Source organism: Triticum aestivum, chromosome 3A (genome assembly GCF_018294505.1).
Source record: "Triticum aestivum cultivar Chinese Spring chromosome 3A, IWGSC CS RefSeq v2.1, whole genome shotgun sequence".
In the NCBI taxonomy this organism is placed as follows: domain Eukaryota; kingdom Viridiplantae; phylum Streptophyta; class Magnoliopsida; order Poales; family Poaceae; genus Triticum; species Triticum aestivum.
The window spans coordinates 44,825,524-44,846,521 of NC_057800.1; the positions used below are offsets into that span (position 1 = coordinate 44,825,524).

The window sequence follows — 20,998 nt, forward strand, 5'->3', positions numbered from 1 at the left end:
GGGACGCAGCTGCTAAATTCTGAACCAGAGTTCGATATACCCGCGGGGGCGGGAAGAGCTGACGTCGACTGGATTCGGGAATCCATTGTCGCGCATGCTCGTCGAGTGCTCGCTGGAGGTTCTCCAGTCGAGTGCGCTCGGCCAAGTTTGCCAGGCGCGCGTCCTCCAAGGCGTGAGCCTCGGGGGTCTCTCCGACGATAGGAGTGTGCAGTGCATCCATGTTCCGGCGGCGAAGTTCTTCTCTCTGCAGCGATGTGAGAGGCTCGGGAAGATACTCCTCATGGAGACGCGACGGGTCGCCTCCACCCGCGCCTCCGTCGGTACGGGGAAAACCGGGAGGACTGGGCGGTCCATCGACCATCAGAACTGAAAGTGCAACTATCCCTAGGTGGTTTTGGTAATTCATAACAACATATAGCTCATTGAGCTAATGCTATTCCAAGATGATTATTTCAGGAAAGCTCAATGATTGGCATGGCATGGATGTGAAAGTGGAACCCTCAAGATGCTAAGGACAAAGGATTGGCTCAAGCTCAAAAGCTCAAGACTCTTCATTTTATATTTTAGTGATCCAAGATCACATTGAGTCTTTAGGAAAAGCCAATATTATCAAGGAGGGATGAGGTGTTGCTTAATGAGCCTCTTGCTTCATGTGCTTAGTGATATGCTCCAAAACTCTCAACTACTTTCCCCATATCCACATATGACCTAAACCCTAAGCCAAACTCGGTCCTACCGATTCTTCCTATCCGGCGCCACCGAGTTTCACTTGTCATAAGCCACTGCCAAACCCTAGCAATTCGGTTCTACCGATAGGGATCTCGGTCTCACCGAGATGGGATTGCAAACTCTCTGTTTCCCTTTCGTAACTTTTCGGTCTCACCGAAAGAGCGAATCGGTCCCACCGAGATTTCAATGTAAATTCAGCGTTTCCCTTTTGTAACTTTTCGGTCTCACCGAAAGAGCAAATCGGTCCCACCGAGTTTGCCTGACCAACTCTCTGGTTAGCTAATTACCAAATTCGGTCTCACCGAGTTTGTGTAATCGGTCTCACCAAGATTACGTTATGCCCAAACCCTAACCATATCGGTCCTACCGAGTTGCATGTCAGTCCCACCGAAAATCTCTAACGGTCACTAGGTTTACATTTTTGGTCCGACCGAGTTTGTTGATTCGGTCCCACCGAGATTGGAAAACTGTGTGTAACGGTTGGATTTTGTGTGGAGGCTATATATATACCCCTCCACCTCCTCTTCATTCGTAGAGAGAGCCATCAGAACACACACACAATTCCAACTCATATGTTCTGAGAGAGAACCACCTACTCATGTGTTGAGACCAAGATATTCCATTCCTACCATATGAATCTTGATCTCTAGCCTTCCCCAAGTTGCTTTCCACTCAAATCTTCTTTCCACAAAATCCAAATCCTATGAGAGAGAGTTGAGTGTTGGGGAGACTATCATTTGAAGCACAAGAGCAAGGAGTTCATTACCTACACACCATTTGTTACTTCTTGGAGAGTGGTGTCTCCTAGATTGGCTAGGTGTCACTTGGGAGCGTCCGACAAGATTGTGGAGTTGAACCAAGGAGTTTGTAAGGGCAAGGAGATCGCCTACTTCGTGAAGATCTACCGTTAGTGAGGCAAGTCCTTTGTGGGCGATGGCCATGGTGGGATAGACAAGGTTGCTTCTTCGTGGACCCTTTGTGGGTGGTTGCTTCTTCGTGGACCCTTCGTGGGTGGAGCCCTCCGTGGACTCGCGCAACCGTTACCCTTTGTGGGTGGAGCCCTTCGTGGACTCGCGCAACCGTTACCCTTTGTGGGTTGAAGTCTCCATCAACGTGGATGTAGGATAGCACCACCTATCCGAACCACGGGAAAAACATCCGTGTCTCCAATTGCGTTTGAATTCTCCAAACCCTTCCCTTTACATTCTTGCAAGTTGCATGCTTTACTTTCCGCTGCCAATATACTCTTTGCATGCTTGCTTGAATTGTGTGATGATTGCTTGACTTGTCCTACAATAGCTAAAATCTGCCAAGAACTAAAATTGGGAAAAGGTTAAGTTTTTATTTGGTCAAGTAGTCTAATCACCCCCCTCTAGACATACTTTCGATCCTACAAGTGGTATCAGAGCTTTGGTCTCCATTTGCTTTGATCTCCATAGCTTTTGGTGGTCATAGCCTTGGTTTCACAACCTAGGAGAGTATGGCGTCTAGCGAGGGAAATTATCACCGTAGAGGTCCTTACTTTGATGGTACTAATTTTGCTAGTTGGAAGCATAAAATGAAAATGCATATTCTTGGACATAACCCCGCCGTTTGGGCTATTGTGTGTGTTGGTTTGCAAGGTGACTTCTTTGATGGGAAAGAACCAAACCGTGAAGCTACCGCGGATGAGTTGAAGATGTTGCAATACAATGCTCAAGCTTGTGATATTCTCTTCAACGGATTGTGCCCCGAAGAATTCAACAAAATCAGCCGTCTTGAGAATGCAAAGGAAATTTGGGACACTTTGATTGATATGCACGAAGGTACCGACTCCGTCAAGGAATCCAAGTTGGATGTGCTTCAAAGTCAACTTGACAAGTTCAAAATGAAGGATGGTGAAGGTGTCGCTGAAATGTACTCTAGGCTTGCTCTCATCACAAATGAGATTGCCGGCTTAGGAAGTGAAGAGATGACCGATAGATTCATCATCAAGAAGATTCTAAGAGCCTTGGATGGAAAATATGATACCGTGTGCACATTGATCCAAATGATGCCCAATTACAAAGATCTCAAGCCAACGGAGGTGATTGGAAGAATTGTTGCTCATGAGATGTCACTTAAGGATAAAGAGGAACTTCACAACAAATCAAGTGGTGCCTACAAAGCCTCATGTGAAGCCCCTACATCATCAAGTGAGAAACAAGACTTCAATGAAGAATTGAGCTTAATGGTGAAGAACTTCAACAAGTTCTACAAGAGTAGAAGCAAAGATAGAAGCTTCAAGTCAAGGTCCTACAATGACAAAAGATCTTCTAGTCGAGAGCGAAACTGCTACAGTTGTGGAAGACCCGGACACTATTCCAATGAGTGTACGGCTCCCTACAAGAGAAGAGAAGATTCTCCAAAAAGAAGAAGCAAAGAATCACCACCAAGAGAGAGAAGGAGTAGAGATGATCGTTATGAACGAAGATACTCACGGAGAAGCAAGGATTCGGAAAGGAAGGAAAAATCATCAAGGAGCTACACAAAACGAAGACATCAAGCTCATGTTGGTGAATGGGTATCCGGCTCCGACTCCGACAGCCACTCCGAGAGAAGTTATCACTCCGACTCCGAAGATACTCAAGATGAAGGTGTTGCCGGTCTAGCACTTGTGTCAACCAACTCCTACGACATATTTGACTCACCAAATGAAGGAATTGGAAGATGCTTCATGGCCAAAGGTCCTAAGGTAACACACCCCGAGTATGTTGATTTCAATAGTGATGAAGATGACTTGTTAGGTGATGATTTGCTTGTTGACAACTCTAGTGATGAATACTATGATGAAACGTCAATTAATCATGCTAATCAAGATAAAACGAATGACAATGATAAGGAGAAGATTGAGGCTCTAACTAAAGAACTAAACACTCTTAAGTTAGCTCATGAAACTATCTTCGAAGATCATCGAGAACTTTTAAGAGCTCATGAGAAATTACGCTTTGAAAAGCTCAATCTTGAGCAAGAGCATGAGTTCTTAAAAGCAATCAATGATGATCTCCGCAAGAAAAGTTCTTCTTACATTGCCAAGCGTTTACTCTTATCCACTTACATGCCTCAAGTCAAGTCTAGTAACAAGAACAAGAAAGATTCTTCCTCTAGCAGTAACAATGATCATGCTAAATCCAATATTGTTGCTTCTAGTAGTTCTCTTGATTCCACTAATGATTCTCTTAGCCAAGTTACACTTGAGCAAGAAAATAGCTTATTGAAGGGAATTATAGAGAAAGGAGTGTACAAAAGCCTTGCCGGGAGTAAGCAATTCGAGGAAATTGTGCGCAAGCAAGGAATGCACCGGAAGAATCAAGGTGTTGGTTTTGAACGAAAGTTCAATGCCAATGGAGTTGAGTGGGAAGAAGATCAATACCCCAAGACAAAGTTTGTTCCTCAACAAGAGAAGTATGATACTTCTTTCAAGGGGACACAAGCTCAAGATGATCTTCCACCACAAGACTACAAGCAAAAAGGCAAGGACAAGCTTCAAGAGGAAATTGATGCATTTGAAGAAGCTCCTAAGACCTTAGTCAAGTGGATTCCCAAGACTACTTCAAGTTCCACTTCATCAAGTACGACTACAACTCCAAGGATTCCCATCAAGATGGTGTGGATCCAAAAGAAGAAGAACTAGAGAGTTCTTGAGGGTGACTCCGCCAACATACTTCACTCTTATCATTTTGGCAAGAACAAGTGCAATCAACTTCCACATCTTGCACTAGTTCAAGGAGTCACAAACCCTCTTGTTGGTAAGACAAGGGACAAGGTAACCTAAAAGTTTTCATGGACATCATCTTGTGTGTGCATCACTCTATGTCTATGGATATCCTTGTTTGTTCCTTGTGGGACTAACCCATGTAGGTATTGAAAGTGCAATTCACTCAAATGGATAGCTCCAAGTGATCTACATCAACATTGAGCATCCACATCTTCAACATCTACATGAAGTCATCATCGACAAAACCCGAGGTTAGTTCATCCCTCTAAGGGGGGATATCACATCTAGGGGGAGCTTTACTCTAAGACTTGAGCTAAAGCAACTCTAAAGATGTGAACACAACAATGCTTTATGTAAAAGTGGTAACCCCACTTGAGCTTAAACGATGAGTATGACCTATGATCAAGTGTTCTCACTTGACTCCTAAGTCAATATACTCATATATAGATGACCTTGTCATCGCAAATTGCTTGATAGATGCTAGAATTGGTTGTGCATGCCTTGTCACATATTTCATTTGCCATCTTATTGTGTGAGCATGCTGGTTGCATATTTTACTCATTCGAGGACATCCACTTGTTGTTTTGATTGTTTGGTTTTATTTCCTTTTGCCAAGTGGATGGACAAGAATGCCTAAGAACCTCCTCTAGCTATCTATGCTTTTCTCGTCTCAAACTCTATTCATGCTACATCACAAAATTTGATCAAGTCAGATTCGAACCACTCTGTGTGAGGAGCGCTCGGAGTCCCCGATTCGTCATAGACTTAAACTTCCAAAACCTCTTTATGATTCTCGGTCTGACCGATACCCCACTTTCGGTCCTACCGAGATCATTAAGTTGATCTAGGTTTTCGATCTCGGTGCAACCGATTTGAACCTTTCGGTCACACCGAGTTTCAGTAACTGCTTGCAGTTATGAATCTCGGTGCCACCGAGTTGTTCCACTCGGTCACACCGACAGGGTCGGGCTATATATAGTCACGGGCAAAAATTTGGAAATTTCTCCGAACCCCTTCGCCCGCGCGATAGCCTGCTCTGCCAACTTGGTCTCCGGATCGTCTCCTCGCCGCCAGCCGCCTCCAGTCGCTGGTCTCCATCGCCGTCAACGGAATTCTACCCCGCCGTTGCCGCCGTAGCGAGTCTCCGCCGAACTAGGGTATGGACTCGATCTTTGTGCTATTCTCCAATCCGATTCTTAGCACATTGTGATCATCATGATTCTTGCCACGATTGAAACACTCCTATCCAGTCAATGCGCTCGTAGATTAGGTTTGATTCGAAAATTTTAGGGTTAGGTTTCCGCCGAAACCATCTCGGACCCACCAAGTTGAAAAACTCGGTCCCACCGATTTGGCTTATGCCATTGCACAAGTGAGACTCGGTCTGACCGGGAATTACTTATCGGTGTGACCGATTTTGGAACTTTGTGAAACCCTAGCAGTCTCGGTGCCACCGAACTGTGACTCGGTCCAACCGAGTTCACTAGTTTAGGTTCCAAAACTGCTTCGGTATCACCGAGTTTAAAAATCAGTAGATCCGAGATGATTTCAGTGGGAAACTAAAACTAAGTTTTTGGATCATTCTTTTGCAAAAATCTCTGCTTTTGTGATGCTCATCCACTCTACCTCATCTATAAACTATTCACGGGGTCAGCAGACAGCTTTTGCAACATGTCAGATCAGAGTGACAGCCAGAATGTGTCAGAACAGCAAGTGCACATGAGTGAGGGCACTAGTCCCTCAAGCTCTTCAGATGATGGCAGCAGAAGTACTCCTAGCAATTTGCCCAAAGCTGCCACCAGACAGAGGAAGAAGAGAACTTTAGATTCTGAGGATGAAGATTATGTGGCAGAAGAGGAAGCCACATCAAAGAGAGTTGAGCCAGCTCAAGGCATAAAGCCAGGGATGAAAGTCAAAAGGCCAGCAGGCAGGCAGCCTATGTCAAAGGCCAGAGCTTCAACTAAGAAGCCCACACCCAAAGAGCCAGTTGCTGCTGAAGGCAAGAAGAGGAAGGAAAGGGTCAAGAAGACCGTAGCCAGAGTGCTTGGAAAGGCTTCCATCATGGAAGAAGAGGAAGAAGAAAAGGTTGCTGCACCAGCACCTAAAGCACCTAAGCTTATGGGTGATGCTATCAGGACAGGGGCTGCTGCATCCAAGCCCAAAGAAGCACCCAAAGCTGCCTCCAAGCCCAAGTCTACACCAAAGAGAAATACAAGGAGCATCCCAGCTACTGAGAAGAACAAGGCCCCAGTGCCTGAAGCTGCAGAAGAAGAGGAAGAGAATGTTCTTAGAAAACTCAAGCCCAAGATCCCAGACCACAACGATGCTCATCCTGTGGCTGAGGATATGAAGCTCAGGAGAGACTCAGGGCTAAAGAAGTGGAGAGAAGCAGATCCGTATGCTTCAAGGAGAAGGACTGCTGTGGATTACACATTTCACACCAAGGAACAGCAGGACTTCTATGAGACAGTTTTGCTTGATAAGAAGCCAATAGTCTGTAACATGAGATGGGTTGATTGGGAGTACATCAAGGACAATGAAGAGTACTACCCTGGAGTGTATGACAGCTTCAATGCTTGTGGAGTTGCAGACTTTGTTGGGCAGAAGCTCACAAAGTGGAACGAGGAGCTCATCATGCAATTCTACTCCACAGCACACTTCTATCCAGATGGTAGGATCACATGGATGTCTGAAGGTACGAGGTACCAATCAACTGTTGAGGAATGGGAAAAGTTGATCAATGCCCCAGAGGAGCAAGCAGATGACTTGGACATTTATGCCAAGAAGAAGATGGACCACAACTCTATGTCCAATATGTACAAGGAAATTCCCAATGAAGCTCTTGAAACTTTCAAATATGGCTCAGTACATTATCTTCTGTCAGGGCTGCCAACCATTAATTGGATTTTGAGGCACACCTTGTTGCCCAAGTCAGGTGATCACAAGATAATCAGAGGCCAAGCAATCAATTTGCTTCATGTATTTGATGTACCTCAGAAATTCAAAGTCATGAGCCTCATAGTGGAAACTATCAAGAGGACAACAGCTGATCAGAAGAGGAGCTGTGGATATGCCCCACAGATTCAGGAGCTCATTAACTCCAAGATGGGCACGGGCATATACTTATTGGACAAGGAACACCTGCCCATCCATCCAGATTTTGAGGACAATCAAGTTGTGATGACTGAGAATGAGCCATCGTCTGCACAAGCACAAGCAAAGAAGGAGAAGGCAAGGAAGGAGAAAGCTGCCAAGATGCCAACTCAAGAGGAGGCATCTGAGTATTTCTTGAAAACCAAACAAGAGCAGCTTGGTTACCTGATTGCATCCACCCTGCGGATTGAGAAAGGACTAGCCACCCTAACTCAGAACCAGGCAAGCCTAGAGAGAATCATGGAACAAAAGTTCTATGACTTGGATGTCAAGGTGACAGAGATTCAGACTGTAGTGGAGCAGCTCCAAGATGACATGCAGGAGAGGAGAGGCAGGACTACAACTGATGCCTTTGCCAGAGTGCCACGAGGTCCGAGGTCGTCTGCAGTGCCAGTTGCTGACACCAGAGCCACCACGTCTGCACCAGCTACAGCCTCAGTTCCACCAGCTCCAGCATCTACTTCAGCTCTAACTCCAGCGTCTACTTCAGCGTCTACAGAATCCTTCGTCCTTGGAGTGCTCCGGACTCCACCACCACCTGAAGATCAAGCCTGAGCGTCGATCTAGCACTATGCATTTTCTAGGAACTTTTTGGTAACTTGTTGCCAAAGGGGGAGAAAAATGTATAGATCATAGGCTTCGAGAGAGAGAGAGAGAGAGTGTTGCTTTTTTCTCTCTTGCTTTATTTGGTGGTTTTTCGAACTTTGTTTGCTTTTGAGTGCTTGAGATACCACGTCATTATCTGTGAGACATTGATGATCATGTGTTTGATCATAAGCTACACTTAATGTTTGCTTAATGCTATTATCTTATCTATCTTATGTGATCATTCACTATTCTTGGTGATGAGTGCATGTATTTCATTCTTATCATTTTAAGCGCTCCACCAAGATGTATGTGACATGGAAGAGTAACCCATGACTCTAACTCCTTGTGCATTTGCAGTCCAAAGCAAATTTTAAATATGCACAAATTTAGGGGGAGCTCTTACTTATCACATACTTCTCAAAGCGACGATATATTTCATGCTTATTATCATTTGTCGAAGCTTTGATCTATATGTTGTCATCAATTACCAAAAAGGGGGAGATTGAAAGTGCAACTATCCCTAGGTGGTTTTGGTAATTCATAACAACATATAGCTCATTGAGCTAATGCTATTCCAAGATGATTATTTCAGGAAAGCTCAATGATTGGCATGGCATGGATGTGAAAGTGGAACCCTCAAAATGCTAAGGACAAAGGATTGGCTCAAGCTCAAAAGCTCAAGACTCTTCATTTTATATTTTAGTGATCCAAGATCACATTGAGTCTTTAGGAAAAGCCAATACTATCAAGGAGGGATGAGGTGTTGCTTAATGAGCCTCTTGCTTCATGTGCTTAGTGATATGCTCCAAAACCCTCAACTACTTTCCCATATCCACATATGACCTAAACCCTAAGCCAAACTCGGTCCTACCGATTCTTTCTATCCGGCGCCACCGAGTTTCACTTGTCATAAGCCACTGCCAAACCCTAGCAATTCGGTTCTACCGATAGGGATCTCGGTCTCACCGAGATGGGATTGCAAACTCTCTGTTTCCCTTTCGTAACTTTTCGGTCTCACCGAAAGAGCGAATCGGTCCCACCGAGATTGCAATGTAAATTCAGTGTTTCCTTTTTGTAACTTTTCGGTCTCACCGAAAGAGCAAATCGGTCCCACCGAGTTTGCCTGACCAACTCTCTGGTTAGCTAATTACCAAATTCGGTCTCACCGAGTTTGTGTAATCGGTCTCACCGAGATTACGTTATGCCCAAACCCTAACCATATCGGTCCTACCGAGTTGCATGTCAGTCCCACCGAAAATCTCTAACGGTCACTAGGTTTACCTTTTCGGTCCGACCGAGTTTGTTGATTCGGTCCCACCGAGATTGGAAAACTGTGTGTAACGGTTGGATTTTGTGTGGAGGCTATATATACCCCTCCACCTCCTCTTCATTCGTGGAGAGAGCCATCAGAACACATACACAATTCCAACTCATATGTTCTGAGAGAGAACCACCTACTCATGTGTTGAGACCAAGATATTCCATTCCTACCATATGAATCTTGATCTCTAGCCTTCCCCAAGTTGCTTTCCACTCAAATCTTCTTTCCACAAAATCCAAATCCTATGAGAGAGAGTTGAGTGTTGGGGAGACTATCATTTGAAGCACAAGAGCAAGGAGTTCATTACCTACACACCATTTGTTACTTCTTGGAGAGTGGTGTCTCCTAGATTGGCTAGGTGTCACTTGGGAGCCTCCGACAAGATTGTGGAGTTGAACCAAGGAGTTTGTAAGGGCAAGGAGATCGCCTACTTCGTGAAGATCTACCGCTAGTGAGGCAAGTCCTTTGTGGGCGATGGCCATGGTGGGATAGACAAGGTTGCTTCTTCGTGGACCCTTTGTGGGTGGTTGCTTCTTCGTGGACCCTTCGTGGGTGGAGCCCTCCGTGGACTCGCGCAACCGTTACCCTTTGTGGGTGGAGCCCTCCGTGGACTCGCGCAACCGTTACCCTTTGTGGGTTGAAGTCTCCATCAACGTGGATGTAGGATAGCACCACCTATCCGAACCACGGGAAAAACATCCGTGTCTCCAATTGCGTTTGAATTCTCCAAACCCTTCCCTTTACTTTCTTGCAAGTTGCATGCTTTACTTTCCGCTGCCAATATACTCTTTGCATGCTTGCTTGAATTGTGTGATGATTGCTTGACTTGTCCTACAATAGCAAAAATCTGCCAAGAACTAAAATTGGGAAAAGGTTAAGTTTTTATTTGGTCAAGTAGTCTAATCACCCCCCCCCCTCTAGACATACTTTCGATCCTACAAGAACCTCCACCGCCGGATCGCTGCTGTCGCACTCGGATGCGGTCTCTGCGGAGCCAGTCGACATGTCGAACATGCCGTAGAGGGATTCGTCGGGCTCGATCGCCGCGACCTGGGGAGTGGCCGACTGACGCGCCACCGCGTGCCTCACCCACCGCTGAAGTCTCGACCGACCGGAACGCTTGCGCCGATGGGAAACAGGGAGTGAGGACAACACAGGAGCTGACCGATAGGGGGTCGACGGTTGCCGCAGGAGAATGCCGCAGACGCACGCACTAAAGTGCGTTGCCCCACGAGCAGGGAGTGTGTCCACGTCGAGCGGAGCCTCCTGGAGCCAAGCAGAGTCATCGATGATGAACGTGAGCGCGCCGAGACAGATCTCGCGGCCCTCCATCGAAACTCTGCCGAAAACCATGATGATTCGGGTCGGAAAAAAGTCGCAACTTCTCCAACAAACGCTAAAACACCTGCCCCACGGTGGGCGCCAACTATCGTGGTTCTAAGTCTGACAGTAGTGTAGGGGGTAAGTATAGAGAGGCAAGATCTTAGCTGTGGAGAAGTTGTAAGCACGCAAGGTTTACGAGTTCAGGCCCTTCTCGGAGGAAGTAATAGCCCTACGTCTTGGAGCCCAGAGGCGGTCGACTGGATTATATGAATATGGGTTACAGAGGTGCGAACCCTTGTCTCGGAGGAGGGGGTGGCTTATATAGAGTGCGCCAGGACCCCGGCTAGCCCATGTTACAAAGGGTTCAATGTACATTAAGGCAGGGCGTTACCGGTAATGCTAGTAATAAAGTGCTATGATGACCATAAAAGCTACTTAATGACCGACCGTTAGCGTGCGGAGTGACTTCAGGTCTCCTGGACGTCGAGTGATTGGATCTTGGTCGAGTGATTGCTTCTTGGTCGAGCGTCTTCGAGCCTGTCGAGTGGAACACCTCCAAGTCGATTGAAAGGTGGTTTCTTCTAGAGATGTCCTTGGGTAGGGCAGTTAGGACAGGTCCATGATCCTACCCTAGGTACATAGCTTCATCAAATGCAACCGACGTACAGATTACAATGGGAGGATTATCTCTTTAATTAACCTATTAATTTTAATCCTAATAAGCATCAGTCAGCCGAAGCTGGTTACTACTAATCGGTTTAGCCGAAACCAATTAGTAGTAATCAGCTTCGCCGAAACCGATTAGTTCAAATCGGCTTAGGCAAACTCGACAGCTGCATGAGACCAAAATTTTCAAGCAACGGCTGCATGGAACCATATTTTCGACCGTAATTTTATCCCGCCACCCTTTCCCTAGTTAGCCGCAATTTCCCGCAACCTTTCCCTCCATATGTTCCGGCATTATCCTTCCTGCCAACCCTTTGTCGTCATTCTTTCCCGCCAACCCTTTCCCTCCATTCTCTGTGAACATCACCTTCCCGAGAAGTGATACTCCAACGTATCTACTTTCCCAAACACTTTTGCCATTGTTTTGGCCCCTAATTTGCATGATTTGAATTGAACTAATCCGGACTAACGTTGTTTTCAGCAGAATTGCGATGATGTTGTTTTTGTGCAGAAATAAAAATTCTCAGAATTGGACGAAACTTTCGGGAGAATTTTTATATAATATATAAAAATACTGGAGCGAAGAACCACCGGAGAGGGGCCACCCTGGGTCCACAAGACACCAGGGCGCGCCCCAGGTGCCAGGCGCGCCCTGGTGGCTTGTGGGGCCCTCGTGGCTCCGCCGACCCTAATTCCTGGACTATAAATTCCTATTTCCGGAGAAAAAATAAGAGAGAAAGTTTCACTGTGTTTCACGAGACACAGCCGCCGCCACCTCCTGTTCTTCATCGGGAGGCCTGATCTAGAGTCCGTTCGGGGCTCCGGAGAGGGGGATTCGTCGCCGTCGTCATCATCAACCCTTCTTCATCGCCAATCTCATGATGCTCACCACCGGGCGTGAGTAAATTCCTTCGTAGGCTTGCTGGACGATGATGGGTTGGATGATATCTATCATGTAATCAAGTTAGTTTTGTTAGGATTTGATCCCTAGTATCCACTATGTTCTGAGATTGATGTTGCTATGACTTTGCTATGCTTAATGCTTGTCACTAGGGCCCGGGTGCCATGATTTCAGATCTGAACCGTTTATGTTTTCATGATTATATCTATGTTCTTGATCTGATCTTGCAAGTTATATTCACCTATTACGTGTTATGATCCGCATACCCCAAAGTGACAATAATCGGGATTCTTTCCGGTGATTACCGTAGTTTGAGGAGTTCATGTATTCACTATGTGTTAATGCTTTGTTCCGGTTCTCTATTAAAAGGAGGCCTTAATATCCCTTAGTTTCCGTATGGACCCGCTGCCACGGGAGGGTAGGGTAAAAGATGTCATGCAAATTCTTATCGCAAGCATGTATGACTATATACGAAATACATGCCTACGTTACATCGATGAACTGGAGCTAGTTTTGTGTCGCCCTAGGTTATAACTGTTACATGATAAATGTCATCCATCATATGTCACCGATCCAATGCCTACGAGTTTTTCCTATATTGATCTGTGCTAAGTTACTACTGTTGCTGCTGCCGTTACAACTGCTACAAAATCACTGTTGTCATTGTTACTACTGATGCTATTGTTTGCTACTGCTATCAGACCATCATATTACCGTGCCACTGATCACTCTGATGCAGATATTAAGTTTCCAGGTGTGGTTGAATTGACAACTCAACTGCTAATACTCACAAATATTCTTTGGCCCCCCATGTGTCGAATCAATAAATTAGGGTTGAATACTCTACCCTCGAAAACTGTTGCGATCCCCTATACTTGTGGGTTATCAATAAGCCACAGTAGGTATGTCTCCAGGCTTCGAGTGATCTGTGTCGCAATCAAGGGGACTTATGGATACCCCGGGAACTTCTAGATCTGTAGTCAGTAAGTAAATAGAGACAGTTAGTAAATAGAGAAGGCATATGTAGAACCAGATGCATGACAAATAAAAATATGAGGCTGGTGAACTAACCTAGAAATGGAGCAACCAGTCAAACTTAGGTCCGTAAGGCTCCGAGACTAAGGCCGGAGCATCAGGGTAAACATCTCGGAAACGTTGTGCAATTTCCTGCTCCCAAGCAGTCGGTGCCTCCAACGGTCCTATGGCATGACCCGCCAAGGAGAGTCCCAACAAAAGTGACACGTCCTCTAGAGTAGTTGCCATCTCTCCTCAACGGAAGTGAAACATGTGGGTCTCGGGCCTCCATCGGTCCACTAAGCACGTGAGCAAAGATGCGTCAATGGCGAGGCGTGTAGAGATATCTGTGGCCGCAACCAGACGCGCGAGGCGTGCAGCATGACAAACTAAAAATATTCACACACCTAAATATTTGACATCTGAATATATTACGGAATATTACCGGACCAACTAAAAATATTCACAGACCAAAATATTGGACATCTGGCTCAACAGCCTTCCAGAGAACTCCGTTGGCAGCTGGGAAGACCTGGAAGACGCCTTTCGCGATAACTTCCAAGGTACATATGTCCGGCTACCAGATACCGATGACTTAAGTCACATCATCCAGCAGCCCGGAGAGTCAGCCAGGAAGCTCTGGACTAGATTCCTAATTAAGAAGAACCAAATTGTCGATTGTCCGGACGCCGAAGCTCTCGCGGCCTTCAAACACAATGTCCGGGATGAGTGGCTCACCCGCCGCCTTGGTCAAGAAAAACCAAAGTCCATGACAGCCCTTACCGCTCTAATGACCCGCTTTTTCGCAGGAGAAGACAACTGACTCGCTCGTAGAAGCAACATCACCAGTGATCCAGGCGTGGTGGTGGCGTGCACGACATGGAGATGCAACAATATGCAGGTATCTGGTCATTGGCTCCACAAACACGATACACATTTAATAAGGATTACATACGAGAACCAAGAATTGTGTTTTCGTACAATTAAGTAACATAAGAACTAGTGTTGAATCTTGAAAGCCCTATTGCAATTTCCATCATTTCCATTACTCTTTTGTTCCAAGTTACTATATATTTTGGCACACTTTAATTCTTGTTCACACACTCTTGCAATACTTCGACTTCCGCATTGCTTTTGCTTGGTATCTAAAAAAATGTACGCACATTCCGACAAAACCTCTACAAGAGGCAAAATATCATTTCCTCATCTCACCATGGGATCGATACTCTTACTTTAAAATAGATAAACCCATGCACTTGCAAGACACTACGGGTGCATCCAACTTGCTTGATCATGAAGGCCGAAAGCATTTTAGGAAGCCCATCACTGCAATATATAAGCCAAATTTTATAATGTAAAGTCCCCCTAGTATATAAAACATGAAGATCATGATTTTTTTTTATTATAATGCAATAATGGTACAATGGAGCACTTTAGAACTTTTACTAAGAATTGGTACTACTTTGAAGCACTTAGTGCATACTAAAACGGATCATGGTGTTGCTCCCTCTCATCCTTTTTTTGGACACCTTCATGGTGTTTTTTGTGTTTGATCTCTCTTCTTTCCTATTACTTTTTTGGTAAGAGCAACACCGTACATGAATGATCAACACACTTTTGAATGTACTCATAACTCAATGAATCAAATGATAAAAAAAACTATATGAAAATGGAGAAAAATGGATATGTCATATATAAATATCATGCTAGCTATATATATGATCACGCAAAGCGTATGAGAATATGGACCACATCTCTGTGACGCCGGATTTTTAACCAGGGTAAATAATTTCATGTTTTTCATGTCTGACTTGTCAATTGCTGATTCACTATAATTGCCATGGAAAATGTTTGATTTTTCATGGTCAAAAAAAATCTGACGTTTGATTTGTCATTGCGTCATTCGTTTTGTTGAGGCACGGACAGAAAATCTTCTTTCCATGATGCATACGCTGCGCTACCTTTGTAAGTGCATTTTCTTTCCATGTATAGCTGATCACCTCGTCCTCTTTCTTTTCAGAATAGTTTAGACTCTTATTATATTTTCTGTACCTCGAACTTCTGTTTCTGGGATTTTTCTGTGAATGATTGAAAGCAGCGCCCACATGTTGTGTTTTATCAAATAAAACTGTTACAGTGATTGGCAATTTTAGGGACCGTCCATTCACTACGATCAAACGGTGCAGAAATAAAAGTTACGAGACTAAAATTACATGAAATTACAAATAATAATGGGACCATTACAAAATTATGGTGGGGCTAGTCATTTTCTAAAAGGGTAGATCCGTCCAATGTCAGTCAATGCTGATCGACTGTTCCCCTATCTGTCCGAAGCATTAGGGTAGGATAGGAGTTGCCGATGACCCCGACGGTGGCGGCGGCAGAGGCGGTCGGCGAGGATGGCCGCTGGGGCGAGGAGGTGGAGCCGATGACCCCGGCGGTGGCGGCGGCGGAGGGGTCCCGGGGGCTCGAGGACCGACGTCTGATGCGGTCGTGGTTCCTCGCCGTCAAGAACTAGATCGAGCGCACGTCGGCGGTAGCCGTCCAGAGGAAGAGGAGGAGCACCCTGCGCCGGTTCGGCGGCCGTGGAACGGAGGAGAGGGAGAGAAAGGCCACCGGTGGCCCCATGAAGGCTGAGGAGGTCGCGCGATGGTGGACCGATGGGCGTCCAAGAGGCAGTTGACCGCCGAGGCATCCCTGGTTCTCATACAGCGCCGGTTCGGCGGCCGCTCCGGCAAGCTTAGGCCGTCCCAGCGGCAGGTTGAAGAAACGATGGCTCCCCGCCTGGAATACTCCCCTCCAGCAACCTCCCCGGCTACCTCCCGCAGCGCTCCGGCCATGTTCCTCCCCGTCGCAGCGCCCAATCCTCTTCCTCATTGCTGCAGCGTCCATCGCCCAAATGTCGCCCCTAGTCGTCCATCAGGCGAGCGCATCCCTCCTTGCGATTTCCCAGCCTGGTTTGAATCGTGGAGTTCTTGACCCTTTTTCTCTCTGCATCAGGTGTAGGAGATTCAGATTTTGTATCCTCTGAATCATGCGTGGAACACAAGGTCCTTTGATTATTGCTTCTCACTACAGATCATAGTTGGTTTCAGCAGCCTTTGGCGTAATGTTGCCAGGTAGGAAGAGATGATCCAGAGTTACTGAAGCAAGAAGAGATCTAGCAGAAATAGTGATTTAACTTGCAATCACTCACGAAGTTTTATTTTACTACTGCTTTTGTTTCAGGTATCTGAGTCCATTGTCAGCTGCTCCTTTGACAGGGTAGTTGGCTTTGGACTTTATGAACGGGGTTTTCCATCGATATGATTTGAGCATTTTGTCTGCACTGGATATTTGTGTACGCATACATACTCCTTATGCTTGAACTACAAATACGCAGGTAAGTGTGTTGAGATTGGTCTGCCTGAACTAATTCTCTTGGTTAGCTTGTTTTTTGCTTAGTGTACCCGAGGTTCATCTCGGGATTCCTGATCCGCATGTCGATCTCGCATATACACTTGTTGCGTATGTGTTGCATTGCATCAATTAATTGGCTAAATGCTATTGTGAATATAATTAATTCTTCCTCGCCTAAATTTTTTGTTTTCTTAAGCTTACTAATACATGATAGTGTTGTGAAGTACTCCCTCCGTAATATTTTTTATTTTTTGTCTATTCCATGAAGAGTGCCTACTGAGGTTACAGAACTGGATAGAAGTTCATTATGATAGTTCATACAGAGAGTTCATTATGAGAGTTCATACAGAGAGCATCAGGTACTTGTTTTTGCTTAATATTACTACCGAACTGTTCACACGGAGTGTAGTTTAGAAATTTGATATCCCATATTTGTTCTGTTGTGAAGATGGTGTTTGCTATTTCTTGGTACAAAAAAATTTCCTCAACTAATCTTTCAGTACAAGGAGAGTAGGTGACACACTGACACTTCAGAATATTGACATCGTTACTGAAGTTTGGTAGTGCTGTTTTCATGTTTTTTTTAGAGTCAATTACACTAGTGGTGCTACAACTTGGCATAAACGATCACTTTGGTGCTAGAAGTTGCGGGGTACATTGAAGTGGTGCAAAAACTTGACATTGGCATGCAAATACAATGCTTATCTCGTTTGTATACGTAGTCATTGTTGACTAGGCATATGGGGCCTGCTGTCAGCCACTAGACCAGAGAGAAGGGGCTTATGGCCTGATTTTTTTGAAAAACACCCTCGAGATAAAAATTTCACAAAAGAGCCCCTGTTGACATTGTAGAGGTGGCCTTTTTCTCACCGACCAGTGGGTCCCGCCTGTCATCAGAGATTGAAAATTAAACTAAATTAAAACTAAGGATGGCAGGTATCGAACCCTAGAACAAATCTGTTAAACCAATACAGCTAACCAACACACCTTTACGTTGGCTTGTTTAGCACGGGTAACAAGCTTGTATATATATTAACTTTTTTTTTGAGGGGGTATATATATTAACTTGGCTGCATGCGGAGCTTATATGGGCCGCAGATAGTTCGGCCCATTATGCACCTGTTCTTTTTTTAAAAATATTTGTAAAATGTAATTAATAAAAATTATATGTATGATACACAGACGTGGGAGAGGTAGCATTTAAATATACATCCGTGTATGATATAAAAAGTATTTAGTTAATACAGACATTTAATAAAAATTAAAATGTTTAATGAATACATAATATTACACAATCGAGTCTTATATTTAAAATATACAATTTTTTAATATAATTATTGAAAAATGTTGAATAACTAAAATAATATTTTGAAATTGTAATTTATCTTTTTATTATAAATTATGCAAACATTTATATAATTAGTAAATTATTATTATGAGTATTTTAACTTAATAGGTGAACAATGTTTTAAAATAATTTATTATTTTTATTACTGAGATTATAATTTGGAATTTTAAGGCAAATATAATTTAGATACTTTCTACAGTTATTTTTAACTAATAGGTGCCAACTGGGCCGGAAGATCTGCAGCCCATTTAACCTCCTCCAGCACCGAGGTCAAATACATAAAATGTTGTTATCCGGTTTGTGCCGATAGAACATTATGTTTGGAGTGGTTTGCCGGCTCCAGTTCCTGGTTGAGGTGTTGTGTTCGAGACTTGGCGCTGCAATTGTCTTTTAGTTTTCGCCTCTTAGGTTACAGGCGGACCCACTTCTCATATTGAGTTTACAAAATTTCCACGTCAATTGGTATTTTTTTAAAGAAAATAATATTTCAAGGATGTTTTTGAAAAAATCAGCCCACACGTCCCTTTTCTCTGGTCAAGTGTTCTCCCAGTATTTGAAAAAAGAACTTCAGCCTCTCTCTGAACTAGGAACCGATGGATAGTTATCAACAAAAATATGGACTATAGTACAGATTAAAGAATTGATGGAAGAACCAGTTGCTGGTTCCAGCTCATGACAAATCATATATATCAAGTTTCCTCGTTTAGCTACAGAATACTGATAGGGAAATGCATATGTACAGTAACTTTTTTTAGACAAAATATAGTAACTACAAAGTAGACGAGTCTTTTCCTTGCCAACCCATCTCTCTCCATTGTTCAGATATTATTCCCAGAAGCTCAGTTCCAGGAAAGGAAGCACACCATAGGGCCTTCAGTTCGTCCTGATAGAGTAAAAAATAAGATGACACCTAATTAATTAGATCCAATTTATGAAGTGACATCTTGTATCAAAGCTTGCAAAAAATAGCACATCAACTTGATTAAGAAAAAGAGTCAATTACATTGTTGGTGCTACAACTTGGCATAAACGGTCACTTTGGTGCTAGAAGTTGTGGCGTACATCGAAGTGGTGCAAAAACTTGGCATTGACGTGCAAATACGGTGTTTATCTCGTTTATATACGGAGTCGGTGCTGACCAGACGCATGGGGCCAGCTGTCAGCGACTAGACCAGAGAAAAGGGACGTGTGGGCTGATTTTTTCAAAAACACCCTCGAAATATTATTTTCTTTTAAAAAATACCAATTGACATGGAAATTTTGTAACCTCAATATGAGAAGTGGGTCCGCCTGTAACGTAAGAGGCGAAAACTAAAAGACAATTGCACGTCAATGCCAAGTTTTTGCACCACTTCGATGTACGCCACAACTTCTAGCACCAAAGTGACCGTTTATGCCAAGTTGTAGCACCAATAGTGTAATTGACTCTTTTTTTTAATCAAGTTGGTGTGCTATTTTTTGCAAGCTTTGATACAAGATGCCACTTCATAAATTGGATCTAATTAATTAGGTATCATCTTATTTTTTGCCCTATGGTGTGCTTCCTTTCCTGGAACTGAGCTTCTGGTTATAATATCTGAATAATGGAGAGAGATGGATTGGCAAGGAAAAGACTCGTCTACTTTGCAGTTACTATATTTTGTCTAAAAAAAGTTATTGTACATATGCATTTCCCTATCAGTATTTTGTAGCTAAACGAGGAAACTTGATATATATATATATATATATATATATATATATATATATATATATATATGTGATTTGTCATGAGCTGGAACCAGCAACTGGTTCTTCCATCAATTCTTTAATCTGTACTGTAGTCCATATTTTTGTTGATAACTATCCATCGGTTCCTAGTTGAGAGAGAGGCTGAAGTTCTTTTTTCAAATATTTGGAGAACACTTGTGATGCAGTGGCAACTTGTGGGGCGTAAATAATGTATGAAATCACCTAAAATAGGTACAACAACTCAAAGTGGTATTATCGACACTTATGGGCCCGAACGACTAAGACTATTGAGACTGATACTTGTGAGCCCGAACTAGTAATATTCGTACTTGTGAGCCCGAATGCCTCAAAGCGGTACTTGCAACCCTGGACGATGTAGAGCTGTACTTGTGAGTCCGGACGACTAAGGGCAGTACTTTGACCTCGGATAACTACGACCGGTACTTGTGAGCTTGGCGACTCAGAGTGACTAGTAGTGGTATTGGTTTCCCGGATGCCGTAGAGGGGCACGGTATGGTATTGATGTCCCGGATGCCGTAGAGGGGCACGAGATGGTATTGGTGTCCGGATGCCGTAGAGGGGCACGGGATGGTATTGGTGGCCCGGACGAGCCATAATGGTACTTGTAGGCACACAACTAGAACTATGGGTCGTTTCAGGGCATTTTCAGCCGTTGGCCCCCCAGGAGGGGCAAAAAATCGCCCCCGGGGCGCACCGGCGCTAAACCGCGCACTGGGGGCGTGATGCCCCCCAGTCGCGCCCCCCCACGGGTTTTTAAAATGTTCAAATTCGGCGCAAACACAACGCAAACACGGGCGAGTTCGTTCAAATTTAAACATATTTTTACAAAAAAAGAGGAAAAAAACTACCGCGGGCTACCCCCGCCGTCTCCCCGCCGTCCGCCTCGCCGCCCGCCCACGCGGTTCTACATCCCGAGGAGGCTGTAGAACCGTGTGTAGTCACCGCCGTCGTCGTCGTCGCCCCCGCCTACGCCTCCGCCGGCCCTGCTGCATCCCTCCGCCGGTTGGCGCGGTGGGTTGGACGGTCCAGGGGCGTCGTCGTCGTCGCTATCGAGGACGACGACGCCGTCCT

The 20,998-nt window shown here is 44.6% G+C and overlaps 1 long non-coding RNA gene across 1 annotated transcript; it reads left to right on the top strand.

The window, feature by feature from the left end:
• Positions 1–16,425: 16,425 nt before the first annotated feature.
• Positions 16,426–19,873, top strand: LOC123060128 (uncharacterized). Its single transcript, XR_006427794.1, has 3 exons — positions 16,426–16,550; positions 16,660–16,813; positions 17,099–19,873. It is a non-coding gene; the product is annotated as an uncharacterized lncRNA (long non-coding RNA).
• Positions 19,874–20,998: the final 1,125 nt, after the last annotated feature.